Raw genomic sequence first — 11,327 nt, 5'->3', positions numbered from 1 at the left:
TTTTTCACAATAAAGAGCTTTTTTCCCATGGCCCTGTCTCTTCACACGAGGTTACATTTGTGGTCAAGCTCAATTAAGCCTTTGACTCTCAAGGCAGTGAGGGCCGGAGGCAGCGTTATGGAGTGTAGCCAGCTGACCTTGAGCCCCATGGTGGGGTAGTAGATCCTTATGTGGGCTTGGGGGGTGTCCAGCCTGGTCGAACGTGGTGACTGGGGGCATCCACGTGGCCACGGCCCCGACCCAGCTCTCCGTTTGTTTGCAGAGCTGAGAGTGACCTTCACCGTGACCTGTGGTTATATAGACTGAGCCAAGTGCACACAGACCTGAATTCTTCATCTTACACTTTGATCGTGTCACCGGGACCCTCTCTCTAATCCGGGTGGCTGTCCAGCACCACCTTCATCATGTCACAGGGACCCTCTGTCCCCACGCTGGGTGGCTGCACAGAGCGTCCTCTCTTCAGGTTGTCATGACAATCGCTGAGCTGTTTCTGGACAGGGATCAGAAAAAGAAATGGGGAGGACACGTGTTAAAGCCAGGCCACGTGAATCCCAGGATTCCGGTGGCTTTAATGTCTCTCAGGATGACATTTAATAAAAACCTCGGCTTTTGTCCACCTCCAGCTAGTGGCAGGGAACTTTGCTGATACACAGTGGAAAGCGTTGTCGAGAATCCATTACATGGGTGATAATTGTAATTATAGCAGCAATAATAACAAACAGAAGCCTTCAGAGTCAGGTTCCTCTAGCATCATCCGGTAAGAGTGGGCCTAATTATTGTGGCGACAGGGGACCTCTCAGTCTTGGAGGGTGGTCAGGTGCTCAGTAGGGCTCTCACTGCCTCCCTGTGTCACCTGCCATCTAGCTTAAGGAGGTCTTTCTTCTCAGAGGTTGGCCATTTGCCCAGCAGCAGCTCAGCAATCACTGGAAGATGGAAAGATAGGAAAGACAAAGCCCATTTCACAGAGAGTCATCACCAAGTTGCCAGGGAACAGCAGAGAGAAACGCAGGGGAACTATTCCTTAAGTGAGCGTGCCCCGCAGAGGAGCTGCCCAGAGCTTGGCCAGGAAAAATAAAAAATCACATCCCTAAGTGAGGTTGCTATTTTTCTCTTATCATTTAATCGGAGGCGTATCCGATGTGGCAAATCCAGAAAATACAGAAAATTCTGAAAGGCAAATGTGCCCAAATCCTAACTCCAAGACTTTGTCCTGATATTGTGCAAGGAGGGATGTGTGTGTGTGTGTGTGTGTGTACATTCCCGTGTGTGGCTTTGAGGTGTGCTTGTGGGTATACGTACACATGTGCCCAGCATGTGTGCAGAGGTGCAACTCAGGCTTCCAAGGAGAGCTCTTTCCTGACACTTTTTCCCCCATCCTGGTAGGGAGGATTTGGTAAGATCATCATTCTCATCTACCAAAATTTGGCAATAGATGGGACTCAAGTCAGGATGGGTCTGGAGGCTGCCTGAGGGCTAGCCTGGGCACAGGTATGTCTTAAGCTCCCTCGCTCTTGGGCCGTCATAACCAGGGTCACACCACATGCATCTCACTCCCAAACCCACACCTTGCGTCAGACAGTGTGTTGAGTCACGGAGGTTCCTTACTCCTTAGGAACCAAGCAGGTACTACATTCGCTCTAAAGAAAATAAAAGCCCTATCTTTCCAATATTTACCAGGCATCATGAGGCTGAGTTTGGGGAGAAGCCACACCCCCTTCCCTAAAGAGTTCCTAGACTAACCTGTGAAATGGACAGATGATGCTCTGCTATGTCTAGTGGGTTCTCTTGTACCCAAGAGTTCGGAACAGGCGGCAGCTCAAAAGTACCTTTGAGAAAACACTCCAGGAAGGTCCAGATCAGAAAACTTAAATTGCTGTGCTCTGAGCACTGTGTGAAGTCACATGAACATACTGGGTAGGCCTCCTCCCAGAGCCCCCTGCTTTTCACAGATCCTGTCTCCTGGCACTCAGGGGATGCTGTGTTCTTGTGGCTGTCACATACTTAGGCTTTTAAAATGGCTGTCTCTATGCTGAACATGACACACATATTTTTTTTCCTTATCGTTACCCCTTCAATGACATAACAATTCACACAGCTTTAGGCAACAAAAGTGATCCAGATAGGATATAAAATATCTGCTGCAGAGGACAGGCATGATTGTGCACAAACTGTGTTCTCAGCACTCAGGAGGTCGAGGCAGGAGGATCGCAAGTTTGATAATACTCTAGACTATGGAGAAGATTCCAGGACAGCCTGGGCTACATAGGAAGACCTTGTGTCAAAAACAGAAAGGACTAAAGAGGTGGCCTAGTGGTTAGTGGCACTTGCTGCTCTTGCAGAGGGCCTGGAAAGGCTCACAACCACCTATAACTCCAGTTCTAGAGGATTTGATGCCCTCTTCTGGCCTTCTTGGGCACTGCACTCTTGTGGTGCATATACACACATACACACAGGGGACACACACACACACACACACACACACACACACACACACACACACAGATGAATAATGAATGTCTCTCATTTCACAGCCTGGATGTGGGAAGCCCCAATCTCAAGACCAAATAACAACAACAAAAACCCACCACCACCACCACCACCAACAACAACAACAACAACAACAACCACCACCACAACAACAGCCAAACCACCATGATGACCTCAGTGAAACTTATCTCTTGATAGGTTGACACGTGATGTTGACTTTCCCACACTACATCAGGACACGGCAGAGCTGACAGCTCGGGACTTCTAAAATGGAGGGCGTCCAGCCTTCCTCCTTGTTTTCCACTAATTATTTGTCCCTCAAGACTCAGACAGCTCAGCCTCTGGATATGGCTAGGACGGAGCGCCTCCCCACCCCCACCGCAGCTACCGGTGTGTACAGCTCTTTCGGCAGCCCGGGTAAGCCATCTTGGGAGTGGAGTGGATTCCCCATTCAAGTCTTCAGATGAGACCACAGCCTGGCAGCTGATTTCAGGGACAGTCCCGGCACCACTGACACTACCGGATCACTGGGTTTGGGGTCCCACAGAATCTGTGATGTTAATTGTGGGTGATGATTGCTTTTAGGAGATTTGTCACTTAGCACTAGAGGGTAAAGGCAGCACCTTTTGTGGCTTTCCTGGGGCAGATGTCCACAGTGGCCCCATTTGCAACGGGATTTAATCCTAATAACAGCCAGACTGTAATGCCTATGCGGTGAGTGTCGCTGTCTTTTGACCCCACAGATGAGGCTGGAGGAGCAGAAGGTGTTGGCTTGGGGTCAGGGAGACTGAGGATGGCAGAGTGGACTTTTGAGCTTGGTGGAGTTCATCCCAAAGCTCAGACTCTCAACTACCATGTTTATTATGTTTTCTTTTTTTTTCATTATAAATATTTTTATTTCATAATTAATTTAATTTTACATATCAGCCACAGATTCCCCCGTCCTCCCTCCTCCCACCCCCAGCTCTCCCCCCTAACCCACCCCCCATCCTCACCTCCTCCAAGGCAGGGTCTCCCCTGGGGAGTCAGTCCAGCCTGGTAGATTCAGTTGAGGCATATCCAGTCCCCTCCTCCCTGTACCAAGGCTGAGCAAAGTGTCTCAGCATAGGCCCTAGGTTCCAAAAAGCCAACTCATGCACCAAGGACAGGTCCTGGTCCCACTGCCCGGGGGCCTCCTAAACAGTTCAAGCTCATTAACTGTCTTACTTATCCAGAGGGCCTGGTCCAGTTCCATGGGGGCTCCTCAGCCATTGGTTCACAGTTCATGTGTTTCCACTAGTATGGCTATTTGTCCCTGTGCTTTTTCCAATCATGGTCTATGTTTTCTTATAAATGCACAATGTAGGACGTGTTTCTCCAGGTCCTGACTCATACCCAATGGTGCATGAGACCTGCCTCCCGCTGCAAGGAGGGTAGGTGTTGATCCAGGCTTCGGGATTCTTTTTAAGTGTTCACTCCCGCTTCAAATCAGGCCCAAGGACCCATCTGCCTCCCGCCCCCTGGAAGGCTGCACTCCCCTTAGGCCTCTCCCAGCCATGGGTGTCTGTCTCCACTGGCAGCAGGGACACAGGGTTTTTGGACACACCCATGGGCCCCGTTCACAGTGGCAATTGCTGGCTCACCAAGGCCCCGCGGCATGCTGGTAACATCAAAAGCAGCAGTGGGCCGGGCGGTGGTGGCGCACGCCTTTAATCCCAGCACTCGGGAGGCAGAGCCAGGCGGATCTCTGTGAGTTCGAGGCCAGCCTGGGCTACCAAGTGAGTTCCAGGAAAAGGTGCAAAGCTACACAGAGAAACCCTGTCTCGAAAAGCCAAAGCCAAAAAAAAAAAAAAAAAAAAAGCAGCAGTGGGGAAATTTAAAAAAAAAAAATCACTGATGTTCATAATGCCTTTGGAGTTCTGGTTCTTCATGTGCCAACAGCGGTTATACATCTACTGTGTGCCTGTCTCTGCTGTGGGCGTGTGGGCAACTCAGTCGAAAAGCATGCACAGATCCACCCCTGAGGTGGTTGGGATGGGGACACAGGGTGAAGGAGGAAAAGGGTACCAGATAGAATAACAATGTAGAAGGCAGACCAGGCTCTGAGACAGGAAGTCAGCGCAACAATCGGATGGGATTTTCAAGGAGGGGCAAGCTGCAGCGTGTATGGACCAGTCCGAGGGCCGGCCCTCAGTCAGAAAGGGGTGGGAGTTGCTTAAAATGGAAGGTGTGTATGGGTGAGTTTCCAAGATAATTCCTGGAAAATTCCAGGTTGGGTTGGATGAGGCCAGTACGTTAGAAGTTGGCTAAACAGATAGGGAGGAAGTTGTTCATATAGACAGCAAGATCGCTGTTTCACTTGAGTGTGATTTGGGCCCCAGTGGGACATGTGACAGTATCTAGCTGTCAAACTAGGTGGTAGCCGTTGGGCGGATTGCTGAAAATCTTGCACAGCTTCAGGATTGACCTAGCTGGAGATAGGGAATGAAGAAAGACTAGACACAGAACACCTGGGATTCGGGGGGCTGGGCACTCAGATGGAGATGCACCAGTTTGGAGCTCGGACACTCAGTGCATGTATTTTATACATCTGGATGGAGGAGGCAGATTCATTGCGCACAGCTGAACAAGGAAGTGGGTTTAGATAACCTTAGTAGGGGGTCTCTGTAAGGGAGGGGTCTCAGGGTGTAAATGTCCAGGAAGAGGAAGTTATGAGTGACGTTTTCTGCACACTCTGCCAACATCCCCACCTGGACCCAGGGAATTCTTTGCGTTCCTATAGATCTGAGGCGTGGCTGTGCTTATGTGAATAACACACACTCACTCAGGCCTACCTCTGCTCCCCACAGGGGCTCAAGGATTACTGCCAAGTGTCTCATTAAAACTCACCAACACAAAGCTGGCCCCCAATGCCTGTGGCACCATAAACTCCAAAGGTTGGGGTGGCCTAAGCTAGCTCCTGATTCACGCTGGAGATTTCCCTTGACTTCTCATAAGCAAGGGTCTTCCCCATGGCTCCTGAAGATGCTCTTCGGCCCCTCTATGTGCCCTGTCCCAGTACCACAGCACAGGCATGTGCAAGGCCAGCCCAGACAGACCAGTGGGGCCTCCTTGCTGAGAGCTGTCCCCAAGCTCCGTCCCAGCTACTAGTGACTTGTGATTAAGTCCCTCCATGTGGGCTACTCCACTTCTGTGGGAGGCCACAACCACAGCTGGATTCTCCTTCACCACAGCCCTCCTCATCTGTGCCGCATGAAGGAAGTGATGACATGCCGTGGGCATCGGCCGGCGCGGAGGCCAGACCACAGGAAAGAGAGCGCACGCGCCAAGGGCTTCATTGCATTAGGGATTTGAGAGGTAAAGACACCTTCTTAGGACTCAGTGGTGGATCACCTGCCGAGTATATGCCAGGCCCTGGATTCCTTCTCAAGCACTGCAAAACAAAACACTTCCCCAGTTCTTCTTGGCATCGAGCATTGAAATCACTGCCCTGCCCCAGCCCAGCTGCCCATTCCTTAGCACGGGCACACATCCTTCTGCCTCTGACCCACAGCTGACTGCTGGCTGGCTAAGAAAGAGGCAGTGGAGATGTCCTGAGCCCCTGCCAGCCTGAGCATTTCACCTCATAGCAATTCGTGAGGAAGAAGGCGGGTTTCATTGAACCCTAATTTCATTGGCATGGTCTGGGGTCAAGAAGGTTTTCTGGGGTCTTAATGTGAGCCCAGCAAGGGCTGAGATCTTTACTGTGTTCATCCCGATCCCCACTTGCTTGACTTGGGCAACTCCATAGCAGAGGGTTGGTGAGAACTGTTGGTAATGAAACATGTATGACGACACACACCTGTGTAAGAGGCAGAGGCAGGAGGATCGTGAGCTCAAGGTCATCTCGTAGACTGTCTCAAAAGATCAAATTGTGGAAGTGAACATCATAAAGAGACTGAGCCCTCCCATAGGATGCTCTGTCCCTGTGCACATTGAGGGTCAGGAAGCTTACCCCTCACCCTCCGGTGGCTGACTCTTCATCCCATCTAGTCCCTGCTGTCTTAAGTCAGTGATGCTTTCTGAAGCCCCGCCCCCCCATTCCTTCATATTTCTCTACAACTAAGGCCAAGCACAGCCTCTCACACATAACAGATGCCCAGTAAATGCCAATTTATTGGTTGAAGAAAGGGATGAATGAGTGATGTAGGGTTTACTCAGACTTTTTGGCTTTCTACCCTTGGAGAGAGCCTGTCAGAGCCAGCAGAGGCCCTAGCTCCTTTCTCCCTCCGCCCCTCCCTCCACACACACTGAGGCCAAGGACAACCTCAGATGTTACCTTCAGGAACGATCTTTGCCTCCTCTGGAGACAGGACCTCTCATTGGCCTGACGCTCACTAATTAGACTAGATTGGCTGCTGGCCAGTGATCTGCAGGGATCATCCAGTCTCCGTCTCTCCAAACTGGGATTAGAAACCCTGTATCATGAGGTCCTCATACTCGCGAGACAAGTCCTTCACAACTGCACAGCTCTTTAAGTGGATCTAGAGAGAGGATGGCTATTGATCCCACATATTGATTCCATTTTGTGCCAATCTTGCTTATTGGAATGTGACCAGCTTCCTGGTTTCCCACCCTTTCGTTCCTTCCAATTGCCAGGCAGGGAATTGCCACCAGCGACAAATGCTGAGTGGCCTGGCTGACAAGCTGGTCCCCTGTGCACGGGGCCCTGGCACTATTGAATGCCAGGCTTTTGCTCCTGCGCATACAAAGCCGTGCATTTTGGAGAGGATCCTCCACTTAACAGGGAGAGCAGCAGCCGTGTGCCGGGAGCGCCTTCCGGCCCAAAACGTATGGTGCGTGTCCGAGGGTTCTCAAGGCACCCGAGGTTGTGCCAATTTGCAACAATTAAACAGTGAGACCCAAACGAATGGTTTGCTGTGGCTGTGAGACAGCCAGAGGCCTGGAGTGTGGACGGAGCCTGGCTCCCAGCTCCCTGCCTCGCACTGGATGCTGTCTTGAAAAGGATCAAGTCCTCGGTGATACTGAGAGTTGGTGATGGTGATCTGATGCTGGCATGAGGCCGCAACCATGGCTCCTGCTGACTGTGCCTTCCCTTCCACCACGTCTGCCTTCAGACATTCAGACCTTAGAGTCTGAGCCTAGAGCTGAGGACTCCTCCATCTCACACCGGGACAGGTCTTCGCCCTGTGCTTTGGGGGCCCCACAGATGCCAATCACCGGGAAAGCACTTCCTGGATATCACGCTTCAACTCTCCCAATGGTTTTAGGAAACTGGGTCTTGGTTCTTTTCCTCCACATGACACAGGTAGTGAGAACAGAGAAGAAGGGCCAGATCTCAGCCCCTGTGTCCCCCCCCCCCCCGCCCGCCGCAGCCACCCCATCCCGCACTCCCCCACTCCACCTCCCACCCCCCCTCGCTTAAACGAGCAAAAGACACCTATCAACTGTGTATTGAAACAGTTTCAAAGGGTCTGCTCTGACAAAACAGCACTGACTGGGTGGTTAGGTGGAGATAACTCTCTCACAGTCCCAGGGTAGACATTCCATATCAAGGCGGATGCAAGGCCGTGTTTCTAAATAACTCCTGTGTCTCTTCCACCCACTCCGGCTACTTTCCGCGATGTCTCTCCTCCCACGGCTGCCTCCCCATCCTCTATTTTCATGTGGTTTTCCCTGGGTAAATCTGTCTTCACAAGGCAGATTCTAACCCAGACCCGGCCACTGGACCAAGGGTCCATGTGACTCCCATGAAGCACTATTTTAATGTGATTGGTGACATTTGGAACAATCTTATTTTCAGATGAGGTCACATCAGGAAGAACTTGGACTTCAGCGTGTCTGTTTTGGAGGGACACGATTCACTGTCTTACAGATGTTACAGTGGTTTTTTGAGTTCACAGTGAATATTAAAAAAGGTAGGAATCATTGACTTTTCACAACTCCCGAGGAGAAGGTACCAGAGGGGCCCAATTAACAGGTGAGAGGGAGACTGCCCCTTGCATGGACTTCAAACACAAATGCCAGCCTCTTGCTTGTGGTAGTCTAGGGTGTCCTGCCCAGTGCTGACCCCGGGACCAGGGGATTCCAGAGGCACTTTATTTTCTGGAGTCCCCTTGAATTATATTAAGTGAACTGGCCATCAGCTGTCACCCCGACAGACTTCATCCCTGCCATCAAGGAACAAAATGCAGCAGCAACAGCAGCAAGTCCTGGCCAGTAATGACTCAACCCAAACTAATAAAAAAAAAACCCGAATTGAAAACCACCTTTGATGGCCTGGATGCCTTTATCACAATAATTGCCTGAAGGGAATAGCAGGATGGCGCCAGAGACCTGTCAGGAATGGAAGGGAGGCAGAGGCATGGTGACTTATTGTTGGTGACACAGATTCATCTTATTAAGGAGTAATGAATGAGTTAGCGCAGCAATTAATCACCAAAGCCTTCTTCTCCCCGGAGCTAGAAGGCACGGGAAGTGCTGTGATAGAGACAAATAGAAAAGCTGTCACCGAGGGTCCTGATGGGGCCGTGGGTTGCGGTCACCTGGAGGGGGGTGTGTGTCAGACACACTGGCATGACGCTGCGAGCCCTGGCCCACGCAGACAAGTCTTTGGGGGCAGAACCTGGGAATGTGTATTTCGCTGGAGCCCCTGAGACGATCCGGTGCATCCCAGCGTAGGGACACTGAGCTACAGCCTCATCTTGTCGTGAGCCAAGAGAGAGTGAGGTTAGAACACCCCCACCGCACCCGCCACCGCACCCCCCACCGACACCAGCGCTACTCCCCCTGGACCAGGCACCACACTGCTTCCTCTCTGCTGCTTCCAGTTCCTAGACCCACTTCCTCCTGCAAGGCACGTGATTCTGAGAAAACAAGTTTTGATGAGGTCATTTGGGGTGTGTGTGTGACCATTTTATAGAAAAAGGCCTTCTACAAAACATGAAAGTGCAGTTTTATGGCCAGGAAGTTGGTATAGCAGACCCCGAGCCTTCAGCACCCCACTTCCTGGAGACAGCATGGCCTGGGCATGGGCAGAGCCTAGTGGTTTCATCTGAGACTTGGGGGGGAAACAGTGGAGAGCTTGGTGGTTTTCATCGGCAATGAAACGCCCTTGGGTCAGAACAACTACAGGCATGTCACACTGTCCCCTGTTCCGGGCTGTCCTGTGCTGCTGTAACAGAATGTCTGAGACTGGGTGATTCAGAGAGAGCAGACACCGTTACAGCGTGGAGGCCGGAGAAGGCGAAGGTCAGGCACCCCCGTGTCAGGGAGGGTCTTCACTCTGCCCTCCCACAGCTAACATGGAAGGAGGGCAGCCCAAGACAGCAAATGGGCATGGCTCTTGTCTGTGCCGAAGCCGGTCCATGACAGTTTGGATTTAATCGCTTCCCCGAAGATGTCGTTTCTCAACATGCTTGTACTGGGGACTGAATCCCCACCATGTGGACTTGGCGGAGACACCCTCAAACCACAGTACCTTCGTAATAAAGCGCTAGTGCCAATGACCAAGAACCCTCGGAAGAGACGAGGTTCTGAACTAGACGCAGGACCCTGCAGGTGGAGCCACAAATCTGCGCCTGTCTATCGGCTCGTGGTCAAGTCCGACCTTAGCATCCCACCCAGTGGTGCCGCACGGGGAAGTATAACCTATGCTGGCAGGGGTCATTCTGAGAGCTGGTTCTGCCCCCACAGCAGCAGGAAAAACTGAACGTGGCCACCAGACTGGCCAGAGTATGAACAGGAAGAGAGTTATCCCTGAGGGAAACCCAGAGGCCGCCAGCTCGAATCCAGAAAAGCCCCTGCCATCATCAGGCAGATGCTGTCCCTGAACAGCCAGAGTTTGCTTTGATTACAGATATTTAATAAGTTTCCTGTATTCCTTTTACATGGGGCTGTAGATTAAAACAAAATCAAAACAAAATACCAAAGTTGGGTTTAGAGTTCTTGTCTAGCCTTGGATTTGAATCCTAGCACAATAAATAAATGATAGATAAATAAAGTAGTATATAAACTAAAGGAATGTATATAAACTAAAGGAATGTATATAAACTAAAGGGAGGTAGATATGGTTGCTTATACCTGTAATCTCAGCACTTGGAAAGCTGAGGCAAGAGAATTCCCCCAAGTTTGAGACCAGCCTGGTCTACATAGTGAGTTCCAAGCCAACCAGGGCTATAGAGTGAGACTCTGTGTCAAAAAATCCAACAAAACAACAAACAAACAAAAACTCAGAATAACCATCACCAACAAAATAAATCAGAACAAAAGCCTTACAGGTGTAGCAGTTTATAACAACACATTGCATCATTAAGAGCAGCGTGTTGCCTGGCAGTGGTGGCGCACACCTTTGATCCCAGCACTCAGGAGGCAGAGGCAGGTGGATCTCTTGATTTCCAAACCAGCCTGGTCTACAGAGAAAGTCCCAGGACACCCAGGGCTACACAGAGAAACCTTGTTTCAAAAAACCAACCAACGAACCAACCAACCAGTGTGAGTTCTCAGCCTTGTCCAACCTAAACAACTTGGCAAGAGTTTATGTATCTTGGACATACTTGTGAAGTCAAGGTGAGTATGGCCCGTGCAGCCTGGATGTTTCCAGTCTCTGTCAGGTACCACAAGGGGAGCTTCCGCCTTCACAGGCTCCCTAGCTGTCTTGAGACAATTCCACCATTACTTCTGTAAAGTAGAGCGGCCATGGCGACCTACAGAAGACCTTGGTCCATAGTCATGGCAACAGATTCGGCAAAACCCTGAGATGGGTAGGTCTGAGGACTGCTGGGGAGGAGGTGCTGTGGTATACAGACTGAGTAGGAGTGGAACTCTTTAGGGATGGACTTGTCACCAGGCTGGGGTGGGAC

General features: G+C 50.9%; 1 long non-coding RNA gene across 1 annotated transcript; it reads right to left on the bottom strand.

Annotated features, from left to right (window-relative positions):
• Window positions 1-324: 324 nt before the first annotated feature.
• LOC131898215 (uncharacterized) lies at window positions 325-11,097 on the bottom strand. Its single transcript, XR_009375875.1, has 2 exons — window positions 11,022-11,097; window positions 325-490 (listed from the first exon to the last, which is right to left on the bottom strand). It is a non-coding gene; the product is annotated as an uncharacterized LOC131898215 (long non-coding RNA).
• Between the last annotated feature and the right edge of the window lie 230 nt (window positions 11,098-11,327).

Source organism: Peromyscus eremicus, chromosome 23, assembly GCF_949786415.1.
Source record: "Peromyscus eremicus chromosome 23, PerEre_H2_v1, whole genome shotgun sequence".
In the NCBI taxonomy this organism is placed as follows: Eukaryota; Metazoa; Chordata; class Mammalia; order Rodentia; family Cricetidae; genus Peromyscus; species Peromyscus eremicus.
Note: the sequence above shows the minus strand (reverse complement) of the source record. Positions and strands in the feature narration are given on the sequence as shown.